The sequence below is a fragment of the Falco cherrug genome, chromosome 4 (assembly GCF_023634085.1).
Source record: "Falco cherrug isolate bFalChe1 chromosome 4, bFalChe1.pri, whole genome shotgun sequence".
NCBI lineage: Eukaryota > Metazoa > Chordata > Aves > Falconiformes > Falconidae > Falco > Falco cherrug.
In genome coordinates, this window is record NC_073700.1 from 98,348,685 (window position 1) to 98,363,049 (window position 14,365).

General features: G+C 41.0%; 1 protein-coding gene across 6 annotated transcripts in view; it reads right to left on the reverse strand.

Annotated features, from left to right (window-relative positions):
- MYRIP (myosin VIIA and Rab interacting protein) overlaps positions 1 to 14,365 on the reverse strand; it is a 236,398-nt gene that overhangs the window by 64,941 nt on the left and 157,092 nt on the right. The window contains exon 1 of one of the 6 annotated variants that reach the window (XM_055709085.1): positions 5,026 to 5,715. The exons of the other annotated variants lie outside the window; for them this stretch is intronic. The gene's annotated coding sequence lies outside the window, so the exon portion shown is untranslated. Of the gene's footprint in view, positions 1 to 5,025; positions 5,716 to 14,365 lie in introns of those variants that run through there. 6 annotated transcript variants of the gene reach the window in all.

The following is a 14,365-nucleotide window of genomic DNA, read 5'->3' on the forward strand; positions in this document are numbered from 1 at the left end:
TCCTTTACCTTTGAAATCAGCAGTCAGGAAGTTAGATGTGGGAGGGAGAGAGAACAGGTTTTATACAGAGAACCTAGATATACTTTCTGAATGGAAGAAAGATCAAAACTTGTAACAAGTTCCCCTAATCCTGATGATTAAGGGAAGTACTAACGGGTCTGCCATCTGGGCCCTTTAAACCAAGCCTCAGTGACTTTCCAAAGGGAGATGACAAGGATTGCCCACTGCATCGTGCGCCAACGTGCAAGAATCACTCACTGCATTATGCAGCAGGCCACGGTAAGTGACTGCTGGCTCATAAAAATAAGATCATGAGCCATACTAGTTCAAATAAAATGTTCACCTAGCCTCTTACTCTGTCTCCGTCTATCAGCAGATGCGAAGGAAGAGATGACAGGAAAGATGCAAGTGTGGAGTGACCCTGCCTTTGGCACTCTCTGCACCTGCCAGCTCAGGACACCATGTTTGACATTACAACTGACCACCCTCGAAAGACACTCATTGATGGACTAATCTTCCACAAATTTGGCTATACCTTACCTAAATAGAGGCATACTTTTGGCCTCCTCCAAGCTCTCTGATGATAGTCTGCAGCTACATGCCACACAGAGATGCATCACCTTTCTTCATTTTGATGTCTAACTCCTATTCCTCTGGATGCCTTACGCATGCCCTGACATGGGATGCTGCAGTAGAGGAATGTATCACTGGCATGCAAAACTGGAAAAAAAGCTTTAGTGAAAATACAGGCATCATAGAATGGCTGAGGAAACCAAGTAGGTTTCAAAATGAAGTCAAAGTCCACTCAGAATCACATTTCCCTCTACTGGGCAACTTTTCAAAGCCTGCTAACAAACAAAAAATGTCTTAGATATATAATACGCAGAATCCACTAAAACCCCTTTCTCCAATTCACACACATTTCTCTGTGCCATGGGTTTGTGACCCTTACTTCCAGTGGTAGCTTGATCATCAAATCTACACTAAAATAAAACACGACATTGCTCATCTTTAAACATGTAATTGAATTATTGGTCAGTAATCAGCATGTAAAAATCAGGAGTAAAACATCTGCCTTTAACAGTCTTTTTGAAAACAAGAATGGAAAAGATACAGGTACCCCTGTCAAGAAAACACCAGATCTAACCCATGCTTTATTTAAAAAAAAAAAAAAGAAAAAAAGAAGAAGTTGTAATTTGTAATCCTTATACTAGTAAAGCAACACTCCTTGGAGTTCACATCTAGCCTGCAGATAGTAGTTTGCGTATATTTGCTGACAGACATTACATGCAAAGATTAAACGCTGGCCACATGCTGTGACAAAAGCTTGTTGGGTATGGATTGTGTTTGCTCAATGGTATATTGTGATTTTCCAGAACTGATGAGTTCAGCTGAAGTCAAGTCCATGAGATACAGGAGGTCTAGACCTGAGGTGAACACACCTGTAAACTCCACTATGTACCTTTGATGGTTCCCGAAACCCAGTCAGAGCATTTATGTCCTCAAACTCTCCCTGAGAAATGCCAGACCTGACATACCACCTTCAGCTCTGATTTACAGCCTTTTGGCATTTATACCTACCCATGCTACCACCTAAGAACAGGTTTTCACCCACCCAGCACCATGTGTGCACTCCTCCACCACTACACCCTCCTCCCTCCTCTTCGGCAGTCATCTGCATAACTAACATCCTTTTCCTATGAAGCTATTTGAGTCTTCCAATTACGTTTCCCCAGAATGAAAGAGGTTCCTTCCACAGAGGCTTACTGCAACAAGACACCTGCTTTTAATTTAAGATTTCTGCAAAGAATAAGACTTGAACAAATGGTGGCTGAACGTAGGTCAGGTTCAGTGGTTTTTGCACATCGTCCCAAGTTAATCTTCTCACATGACAATGGTCAGGCTAAAAACATCTTCTGGCTTAACCTGGGCACAAGAGTCATCACTCTGGTTTGTGAATGAAGGCTGTGAGTGTGACTTTGGTGAGGATCATTTTCAGGTCTGTTCCCCACAGTGGATAAGTGTTCTGCAGCAGGTGAGGAAAACACTGAAACAGTACCAGGTATACCTGGAGATACGGTTTGATTCTCCAGTAGGAAAACACATCTAAAAGTAGAACATGTCAGCATTTAACTGAGCTATACTGCCTTGTATTTCTGCCGTGAGACTGTATGTCAGGAACCCCTGGCTCACAAATGAATGCATACTTGGCATATTAACCTGACCTGCTGCCCCCAGGAAGCATGTTGTGTTTTGGGATAACTCAAGTGAAAACAGGGGTTTTGCAGCAGTTATAAAAGTTAATTTTTAAAAAGAAAAGGGTTTTCAAACCCAGTGCTCCACTGTAATTTAGCTGACTATAAACACCAGACATGAAATCATGATCGTGGAGAGTTAATGGCAGTTAAAGCCATGACATAAGAGGGGCAAGACCTCTCTTCAGGCATGTACCAGCAGTAAAAAACGTGAGAAGCTGTATCCAACACAGCTCCTGACATCTCTCAGCAAGAGCTAATAAGCTTTTGCCAGAACAACATGTTTATAGGGATGTTTGCATGTCTTACAGCCATTAGTGAATATTCTTTCTCTACCTTCTCTTTTTAAAGTAAGCATCAGTTGACTGATGCTTATTTATTCAGAGCTGACTTCTGAACCTAAAAGTTCAAAAGGCTGCATTGCAGGGGAGCTTGCAGAGAGCTTGCAGTACAAGTTACTGCTGCTTTCAAGCCACTTTGGCAGAGCCTTAGTCCATGAAAGAAAAGGGATCACATAGGTGTTCCCCTTGCCACCACACATGATGAGCAGTACCTAGATCACTCCCAGCAGATACACAGCTAGCCTGTTCTTAGTGACTGCTGATGCTGCAGAGCTCTCCCAGCCACCCCCTTTCCACTTCAGTATTTTCTTATCCTAATGCTGAAAGTTTTTAACATTTAAGCCATATCTTGTTTCTATTTAAACTAGATAGTTTAAGATGTTTGCTCTTCTTTTCTTTTTTTTTTTTTTTAAGGCTGAAGAATCCTGTTTCATCCCAGATCATCTTTTTTAGCCATCTGATCATTCCCACTGTTTTTTTGCTGGGACCAGGTGCAAAAGACCCAAATGGTCTATAGCATTGCTTAAATACAGATCCCAGAACTAGTAATTTGAGGCTTTCCCAGTACTCTTTCAAGAAAAGTCAAATGTAACTGTCGGGATACGACTTAGCACAGTGCAGACCCTATGGATGAGATCCCAATGACAGCACCAGATATGCCATACCGATACTGAATCTGGGCTACGCAATGCTGTGAGCCACCCATCTGTCAAAGTCGTGGTTAGACTCGCAGTGTAGAAACTGCCAACTCTTTAAAAAGAAAGATCCTGTTGAACAAAGTGAAGGGTATTTTTACTCCACCTTTTCTTTTAAACTGACAATTGCATGGATGCCACTTTCACAAATGAGTTTTAAAGTGTATCTCCTCACTAGACGGCAGATACACTAATGGGTTAAAATGCCACTTTTGTGGGAGAAATCCAGGCACTCAGCTGTTACACCTTCTTATCAATCAGCAAATAATGCTCCCAGATAAGAAACCCAGGAAACCTATCATTCACAAGATGCCTTAGGTCCTATCTGTACCACTGCCACTCCACTTGCACAAAAACCCGACCTCTCTTCATTTTACTCCCGCTTTCATTTCTAGGTCGGTGTGTAACAAGCCCCAGATGCTACTGCAGCCACCGTGGATTATTAAGTGCATAAAACCAGTCCGTAGTCATCATCAGTAGTGTAAATGGAGGCCAAGAACTTGTGCCCTTCTTTTCTCAGCCCTGCTAGGTGTTTCATTCAGTGCCTGGAAATCACTTCCCCACCACACTGTCATGTATTTTCCTCTTAAATATTTCATTAAAATGCATATCTTTACGCAGCTGATTAATACTACCTGTTAACACAGACAAAAATTAAATAAGCAGCCACTGGATATTTGAAACCAAAAGGAAACGAGTCCAAATGCCTCTGTAAAAGCTGCAACACTCGGGTATTGCTGAAATAGAACATTCTACATGTTCACTTCAAAGTGCTTTTTATGAGGATATTTTAAATTACAGGACACATTCATGACATTTGTATATGATCTATAGGATTTACTTTGTGACATGAAAATCATAAATATACAAATAAAAATATTACCACTGAAACAAACTGTTTGCCCTTAAGAAAAAGGAAATACTTTACTTCATCTAGATCTCTTCTTCCCCAGAAATGTAATTTCATGTAAAATTTTGCATTTTTTTTTCTTCTATCTTAATTTACAGTAAAATACATTTTCAGTATCTCAGTATTTTTCAAAGGAAAGACATTCCATATCCTGGTCATCTGGTACTAGACAGTTTTTCAGGCAAATCATAAGAATTAATCGATACTGCATCATTAGTAAATTTATGACACTCACATGCACACAACATGCTGAAGCAAAATACAAATAAACATGAATCAAAGCAAGTTATTATAGCTACACTGAACACGAATACATTGTCTTTTACTGTCATATTTGTTTTGCTTGCTACAATACATCAATGCAATTTTTATTTCAGATTTCTGAAGGAAGACAGGCAAAAAGAACAAAAATCCACACTGACAGTGCCTCAAAATGAATACATCCTGCTGCTTTTCTTAAGAAACAACAGAAAGAGATATTCATAAATTCTCAATTGGAGAGGCATTTATTTCCTGCTGTGTGCTGTTACTACGAATTTATCCTTTGCAGCTACCCACCAAAGTGAAAGAAAATTCATACAGAAACCTCATGGAAATAAACTTCAGAAGGCAGAAAGCAACACCAAAACACTCTCACGAACGTTTGGTCATTGACCTTTGTGTTCATGTTAATGAAAAGAAAGTATTTACAGTCAAAATACAACAGAACATAAAGGGCTACAAATAAATGCATCGTTCACCCACGAAACATGTTTTCCGTTACTGCAGCAGGTATCAAATGAAACAACAGAACATAAGCCACTTTGATTAGTTATTCAAATTACCTAAGTGAAGGCTTTTCTTTCTGCAAACTTCATTTTTAATCCACAGATTCTTGAAAAACAGCTGAACAACAAAATAAAGTAAGGTCGATGAAGCATAAAAATTTTCACAAAAGAGATAAAAACGCCGCTCCATCAGAAAAAAATACCAGAGGATAAACCATGCAAATTAATTCTGTAATCCTGATTAGAAAAATACGCAGAGCTTTTAATATAGAGCTCAAGAACACCAAAAAGACAACAATCCTTTGCTTTAAGATCTGTTTCTGTTCTTATATTGCGAGAAAACTGTGAGCAAACAGCTGTGAAATGCCAGAAAAGATGAGAAGATTCATCACCACGTACAATCAGAGAGAAAACTGGGCTCATTTCAAGATTATTTAAAAAAGAAAGGAGGAAAAAATTTTCAAAAAAGCTAAAAACCTTAGAACCTTGCTGGGGAGCAAAGATACATGATTTCAGTTCCTGTCTTTTGTACTAATTATCTCCCTCTGCAAACCCAACTTCTGCTGAAGTAGGCTGCGCAGTTTTCTTCTGGGAGCTGTGCACACAGTGACCCCACCACCCCTTTCTGAGATGACACGTATTTGTAGCTTTGCAACTCCACCAGCCACAGAACAGCTTAAGAAACACATTGTTCAGCTGGAGGCATGACAACTCCAAAACCAAGTCCCATGCAAGTCCCTAGCTGGGAGGTGTAAGGAACGGATTTCCTTGCCACCCACCCACCCGCCGCGGTAGAAGGAGGAGCGAGGCAGGGTGATGATGTGCTCCCCAGACAGCAAACCACCCGGACACAGTTCAGATGTTTATCCAGCAGTTTACGCAAGATTTCCTTGAATTAGAGTGGAAAATGGGCTAGATGGGGATAGCTCGCCAGACCCAGAAGGTGGGCTCAGTCAACCACTGCACCTCAGCAGCTCTTCCCAGCACAGACCAAGGGCACATAAGGACTGTGTGAGGGTATCTGATGCTGTGCAACAGTACTCTGTTGCTGCTGTGTGCAAGTGAGCATCCCAAGCATACCATGCCTGTCTCCTAAAGTTCCTTACCATTCTATTTCTGCTTTTGCAGAAAATGAGCCTTTTGTATGTTGTGCTACTTATGAATGGAGCTCTCTTTGATTAAGGGCACATTTTCTTTTGTTTTCTTCTTTTTTTAATAATTTGTTTTTTCAAACCAACTAGCTGCTGCATTTAAAAATGGTTGGGTTTTCCCTGTTGCACAGGAAATATTTTTAGTTGGAAGCTTTATTGTGCAAGCTGTCCAGCAGTCTGACAAAAGCTAAATTCCAGCTTATGGCTGAAAACCGTAGGAAAAATTCCAAAGCCTTTACAAATTATACAAATGAGACTTTAATCCCAGCTGGCCTCACTAACAGGGGCTCTACATCTGGGCACACATACAAATGTACTTTTCATATGGATTTTCAGCTATTTGAATAACGAAAAATGGAAAAAAAGCACCCTCTATTTTTGTAAATACTTGTATCGCAATAATAAAGCCAAACAGTCCTGCAAGCACAGATTAGCCAGACTGTCAAGAGAAATACAGCTGTTCCTCAAAACCGGTCCTGCTCAGAGCTTTTGGGTAAAACTGATCTGATGTCCAGAGAAGGATTCAGTTCTTTAACAAGAAGAAAGCTTCAAAGCCATGCAATCCTCCTGCCTTGTCCAGGGCAAGCTTATTCTCATCTGCACAAGGCAGGGGGTATCCTCACAGGGCTACCCAGTTGTGATAAGATGCGTGTTTGCGTGATACCATTAAGTTTGAACAAGAGCAATCAAAGAAAATATGGAAGGAACTAGAGGAAACAGTCTATGAATGTGAGGGGTGACAACAGGAAGAACTGCAAAGCTACCTGGTCATGCACATGGGATGATAGTGTGCAATGGGTCTTCGAGTCCCTTAGTGCTGGCTGGCAACTGCTGGCAGTGAGCAGAGTGCAAACATCACAGCTCTTCTCAGATAGATCCACAATGCTCATTTGAGAAGAGCTTCTACTTCTCTCAGAAAAGAAATGCATGCCAAGGATTTTTGAATTCCTGTTAAACTGGGAGGAAAATACGGTAGCCAAATGATGGATGTTACTTGCCTGAGATGTCTCCTCCTGACCTGCTTTAATTACATGAGGTATCACTACCACAGCTTTTTATGTTTAGTTAAGCAAACCCACAGAGGCAATTGTCTAAGAACAAGGAAATCAAGTTCTATCTAAAGTTTTTCCAACTGTGCTGCTTAGGCCCTCGGTCAATAAAGGGATTTAATGCAGATCCACTGCATACAAACACTCTTGTAATTTCACTTGACAGTGGCAGAGAAGGTCCCATTGCAAAAACAGGAGGCATCTTTACTCAGGTACTCAGGCATCCCTCCCATGTGTCGAGACCACAGTGAGACAGGGCCAACAGAAGCTATTTGTCATTTCTGAGACATTGCTTACTCTCACCTCTCATCCAAGGGCAGGGAATTAAGGTCTCCTCTCAAGCATAACTCCTCCCATAAAGAGAAACTGGATGGCATTTTGGGGAAGCAATCCTAGCTGCTAGGATTTCCAGCTGAGCAGGCTGGTTGTACCGTGAACTGCTGGCTGCTAATATGGCTCGTGGTGCAGGCTGCCAAACGGCTGCTGAGTCCCAGTGGATTGGAGACAGAGGGGGGCATGTGTATCTGCCTGCCCTTCTGTGCATCTGATGTGGATGCCTTAAAGAACAAATTAAAATGTTCTTTCTCTCTGCACATACACAGTACTTTTGTCAGAGGGGTGTAACTAACTCTCATGCTGCTCCTGCCCCTTTTTCTTGCTATTCTTTTCTCTCTATTCTTAATTTTCCTTTGGCAAACATGGAGATGGGGTAAATGATTCTCTTGCATTGTTGAAGACAAATTTGGGGAGTACTGGGACAGGCAGGAAGAAGGCAGTGCATCAAGAACATCTTCACTGTTTGTGCTGCTCCATTAATGTACTGACCTCCTTTCAGGTGGTCAAACTACACGAATCACCAGTCCTTGTCCAGCAGATCCAGGGATATGAAAAAGCCTATTATATATAACGGTAAAATGATGAAATTTCATTTAAAAATGCTCTCATTTTCTTCAGAAGTTCGTTTTTGAAAAGGAGTAGAGACCCCAGGGGTAGAAACAGCAGGGAAGGAGAGAAACCGGAAAAAAAAAAATCAGACACCCCCTCCCCGACTTGAGTTCCAACATGGAAAAAAAATAATAAAATAATTCTTCACTCCCAGTCCCCAAAAGCAAGAGGTTGTACCAATATAAATCATTAAGAGTATCTACTTACTTTCAGCATAGCAAGGAAAACAATAAAAGGATCTACGTTCATGGACATGACTCCTAGGATGAATCATACCCTGAATAATGACAGGTTAGTACTGCTGCTTTAAAGTATCTGGGTTTTATACATGTAATCCATCTACAATATTAGTTAAATAAGACAACCTGAGATGATAATATTAAAGACTCCACAACTGCAACAATGGGATTACTTACTGAGAGTACCTAAAATAAAATCACAGGTAGCAAAAAGAGATTTTCCAGAAAAAGTCCAGAAACAGAGTTAAAAGTAAGAATTTCTTTAATAAATAGTAACAGAAGTAATTTTCAGATCAGAGTCAACTTCCAAATCCTGTGATACAACCTATGATCCAACCCCTAATTTTTTGAGAGATTAACTCTTCAAGGGGCAAAGTGCCATAACTCTATAGTAAGTGAAGCAGCTAATAAAACTATTTTACATATATCCTATTTCATGCTTCATTATTATACAGACTTTTAATACTCTTTACAGTCAGTAAGTATACGACATATATCACAGTTATTTAAAACTTTCTAGGTCATTGACAATAATGCCATTATCTTAAAGCATTTAAGGTCTTTGAAAGGAAGCTGACTAAAATCTCAGCAAGTAAATAAAAGAAATGGCCAAATAGCCTTTAAATCCATTTTATGAGGGAAAAACTGAGGCACCAAAATACTTGCTTCCATGTGCTTTGGAAATCTAGCATGTTGAGAAAGGAATTCCGTTATTTGACTCTAAAGCCTTTGTTTTCAACTCAAGTTGACCCCTCTCCCCTTCCGAGGCATTAAACATTTGTCTTAAAGCTGTTTTTATAGCTGCAATTTTTTCAAATTAAATATTTTACATTAAATACTTGTGTTGAAAAGAAAAGGAAGCCAACACTCTCAAAATCTTTATGCATGAAGTACTGTGAGCAAGATCAAAGGGTTGAATAAGGCGGTGTGACAATGCATGCAATCCTCTTCGAAATCCACCAAACAAGCAGCATATCTGAACTTGGAAACAGCCTGCAAGCCAAGGATTTTGCAGATTGTTTTGGTAAGATATACAGGAAGAATCATAAATGGCTGAATACATGACGACAGATGCAAATCGTGAAAAGTGATCATCTGCATTAAGCCTATTGAGCACCGCTTCCACTACAACAGCTAAGGTGCTTTGCTCAGAAATGCGCCACAGAAATAAGACATTCACATTTCACAACCAACGAGCCACAAACACACACCATGTATCTCAGCCAGCTTCTGTCATACAAATCCCTTTGTGCAAGCCTGCACTCCCTATGGCCTAAACACTGGCTTTATTCTCAGAGGATGTGGGGTGACACAGCTATTACAACAGCTAAGGTGCTTTGCTCAGAAATGCATCACAGAAATAAGACATTCACATTTCACAACCAACGAGCCACAAACACACACCATGTTATCTCAGCCAGCTTCTGCCATACAAATCCCTTTGTGCAAGCCTCCACTCTCTATGGCCCAAACACTGCCTTTATTCTAGGAGGATCTGGGATGACACAGGAACCTACATGCCCATACCTACAGGCTTCTTCAGTTCCTCATGCTGCCTCATTGAGAAAGACCATCATTGCTCAAGAGTGCAATTATCAACAGGGCAACATCTTTTAGAAATATTTTTGGCCAGTTTGATAAAAAATGCTCCATATTTACTGAGACATCACAGTAGCAGGAGTCAGGTTAGCCTAGCTGAATGCTTTTAGTTATATTGCCCGTGTTTTATAAACAAGATCATCACTCCAAGTTTGGGCTTACTGAAAGTGACTGAAACCTAGGCTAATTGACAGGTCCATACAGTAGGAGACTGCAGAAGAAAAGGGAATTGCTTCCTCCCCTGATGTCACCCCTCAGATCCACTGTCACCTCCGAATCCATCTGTAGCATGTTATTTTGGGTAAAAGCTTTCATAACAGTCTTCAATCTTGTTAGAGAACAAAACATGCAAAATTGCTGTATATCCTTGTCAGCCAGATACATCTGCCACTGTGCCAGTAAAAACTCACTTAGAAAATTGACATCAGGGCTCTGATTTAACTTTCACATTAACACACAAGTTCAGGACAAATCAGCCACTGTATGCCATTCATCAATACACAGGGCTATGAGAATAGCAAGACCACCAAGAAAAAGCAGGTGATGGCGCAAGCACTATTATATCGAGCCGTACAGCACAGAAAGGGACTGGAATATCCACCTGCACTCCAGTCAAACTCCTTCAGATGCCCGTATGTATGCCACAAGGCACAGGGAGGGAGCACACAGCCACACATCACAACACATGTGCATTTGTTGTGCAGTACCATAGGATTGCAGTAGGTCTACATATGCTGCTTTGGAGCTATAGAAGTCTCGCATTCAAGACTCCTCTGCTTGCCAAGTCAAACTACTACAGTCATGACCACTCAGTTGGGTTATGTCCAAATTACCCATCACTCAGGGTCTGCACTTACTGGTTACTTTGCACAATGATGAAGCTTAATTGGTAGAGGACCATGTTTCTTCATGGGGACCATCATTTCTGTTCACCAAACCTCTGACAGCAAGGCAGCAATATGTTGCTGCCTTTGGAATTGAGTCACTTCAGTAGGAGGACAGAGAGGATGAAGAGAATATTGAAAGCTTTTTTCAACATTAAGTCTTCAAGCACATCATAGCCCAATTTGTAAGGATGCCAGCCACTCCTTTTGGCAGACTGTATGATGTCTTGTATTCTGCAGCCGATTTGTTGACTCTAATTAGTAATTTGGGAAGAGAGTAAGAAGAAAAGAGGAATAAAAAAATAAAGAGTGCACCATGCCAATTACTACAGTGGGATACACACTCTTTCATTATTATTACTATGTTTTTTTAATGTAGCTGAACATAGGTTGCATCCAGCTGTTTCTTCAAACCAGCCATAGGTGTGAGTAGCTCCATATGACATTCGACTCTGGCTGGGTAAATACCTGGTCTCTTTTCTGTGTAAATGTCACTCGTGACTTCCTGGGTGGGCTCCAATGGGCAACCTAGTACGTGAAACCAGGTGTCAAGGAACACCTTCCCCCCCCCCCCCCCTTCTTTTTTATTTACTATCTCTTACACTTCATGTTTCAACTTAAAAACAAAAACCTGGGCCTCTCAAAATTATTCAGTTGCAAAAAGCACTAGGAGAGCGCTACCATGCATAAGCCAGCTATTCATTGTGGCTTAAAACACATATCAAATCCAAGTTTAGCAAGTTTCATGGTATTTGGTTTGCTCCTCTAAAAAATCCTTATACTGTAGGACTTTCCAGCTTTTTTCTAGCAACAAATGAAACAAACTGTTAATGTTAACACACTACATAAGCATGAAAGATACTCACACAGCCATGATATTTTCTCACATGAACCACCAGATTCATGTCACTATGTCTTCTGACATGAACCACCAAAGTATTTACACCAAATAGCTCCAGGATCCCATGGATTTTGCCAAACAATCTTTTAAAGTAAAAAATTAAAAGGCAAAAGAGAAAAGACTGTGATGATCAAGCAAAGAAAACACAAGAAGTGCATCTGTATATTTTTTTCCATTGTACCCAGGCCTCCTTCAGGTATCTTCAGGCAAAAAGTCCCAGCAGTAGGTGTAATCTTTCCTGGGGTTTGCTACACACTAGCCATAAGCCCTTCCTTTGCAAACAGATCTTTTGGGCTTTTTTGACAAATTTCTCCTACTTGGAGAAATTATTTTTTCTCACAGCTGGAAAACTGATAGTTCCATCACCTCTCTTCAGCTAGATGCATGGACTCGCACTGCCTGCAGATGGCCTGTTTTGGCTGAAAGGGAAGAAGCCAAAGTCATGTAAGGTCCTCAGCTGGCTTTTACTTCAACGAAACGAACCTTCAGTTTGCGGCTATGACTCTCCCCTGATGCTTTCCCCAAGCCCTGCCCACTTGGGCTCAGGAATTTCACTGCAGGAGCGGCAGCCAGCTCCCTGCTCTCTCACAGTTCCATGGATGCTCCTGCCTCTCTTTGAGTCTTCAGATGCAAGCTCTGGGTACCACTTCCCATCATGGGCTATGGCTACGAGCCATGGTATCAAGGAAAAGCAGCCTCTCTTCTGTATGGATCACAGGTAGCACGTGCCTCATATGAGATAATGCAAAAGGAAGTCTTCTTTCTGATGTTTTTTGAAAGACATTTTCCAACCTCTGTTCCCTTTACAGATGATGGGGGTGTGGGGTGACAATCACAAAAGTATGAATCAGTGCACCTAAGACACTTTGGTATGAACATTGCTTCCAAAAGAGTTTCTGATCCACTTTACCATGGTCAATACTGACATCTACACTTTCCCCAATGTCCTTCAAACCCTTCTTCTTTGCTCTCTTCACTTTCTAATGCCACACTACCCTGACACATGCAAAAATACAAATGGAATAACTCTCCCTTCTTCCACCACTGCCTTTCCTCTTTTGTCAAAACTCATGGGTTTTATTTTTGGGAAAGACCACTGCTATCACAGCTTTTGTTGGTGGCTGAGTACAGAGCACTTCAGTGGCACAAGTGGCTATAAGACGCACACCCATGCTGAAGCAATTTTACAGAATTTCTTTCTCAACAAAATCAAGTATACCTTAAATAGCTGCCTTTAACAGAAAAGGAGAATGAGCTGAAAACTTGCAATGGCTTTGGTGAAAATTGCCATTATAATGTCACAAAGAGCCATAAGAGTGCTTACACGGCACTGATGAGCATGTTAAAAACCACAGAGAATGGAAAAGTAATAAGAAGTTTAATTACACTCTTTATAGTAACATTTCAAATTAGTATTTTGAAAATATTGTACATTCCTAGTGAGAGATAACATTTGATTTTGAAACACTAACTCAGGACAGTTAGCCATGAATATCTGGCTGCTAAGTCATTTGTATCTCTTCCAAGAAGAAAGAGTTCCCGAGGGGCACGATATTTATATCAAAACATTCAAATTTACATGAACACAGTAGGATTAGATACAGAACACTCGCAAATCTCGAGCAATTAAAAAGACTATAAAATCAGTGTGCAGAATTTCTCTCTTTTCTCCTAAATTTTGCCTTCACTCTTTCCTCATAATTCTGTTAGGGCAACAGCTCACTGGCATGTGGTGGCACTTCTGCTAGGCACAGGCTAGCACATCCACTGGCCACGGCAGCTGCACCCCTTGGGCCAGCTCACAGATTTTTGGCATGCCCAGCAGGTGTTTGGCAGTGGCTGACTGGCGTACAGCAACTAGGCAGCGATCAGACGGTCTCTCTAAACAGGCAGACTCCTCATTTTGGCCATCAAGTCTAGAGTCGAGTCCAATATGTGCAACAGCTCTCACTAAGCCTGCCAGCCAAACAGGTTACAAACACTGCAAGAGCTGTGGTCTGGTGGTGGGTAGAAGATAGGGAGCACAAGGCAGTATTGGAGGTATAAACATAGGGAAGAGTGATAGATGCAACCCAAACTGGCTTGCTTTTCCTTGTTGTGCATTCCTGCTCTAAAAGATTTATGGCAAACCAAGCTGTATGTTTTTACTATTTGTCAGTGTCACCACAAGCTACTGCAATGTATCAGAGCTATTGCAATAGACAGGTATATAGCAAGAATCCCTTCCCCTAGGGAGAAAGCACAGCAAGTGCCACTAATAATCACCTAGGTCTTGGAAATTTTGCATGCCTCTATGTGCCTGTTCTAAAAGCTCTGGTGCTATGTAGAAAACCTTAGCTTTACTTTGGAGACAACAAAAAAAATGGGTTCACTGTGAAAACAAGAAACAAATCTAAAAGTTTTCACTTGATGGGTAAAGAAATCCACTTTGAGAGATCTGCATTATTTTCTGCACATTCTGGGATTTCCTTAAAGGCCTGACTCATGTTAATGCTTCCACGCGGACCTAGTTCCAGTCCTGACAGCAAGACTAACATGCTGTCACTGATGGGCAGGTGTTATGGTAAAACTATAATACAGCTTCTGGAGATGAAGTGTCAGAGGAGTGAGAAAAGTGGTTTGGATTCAC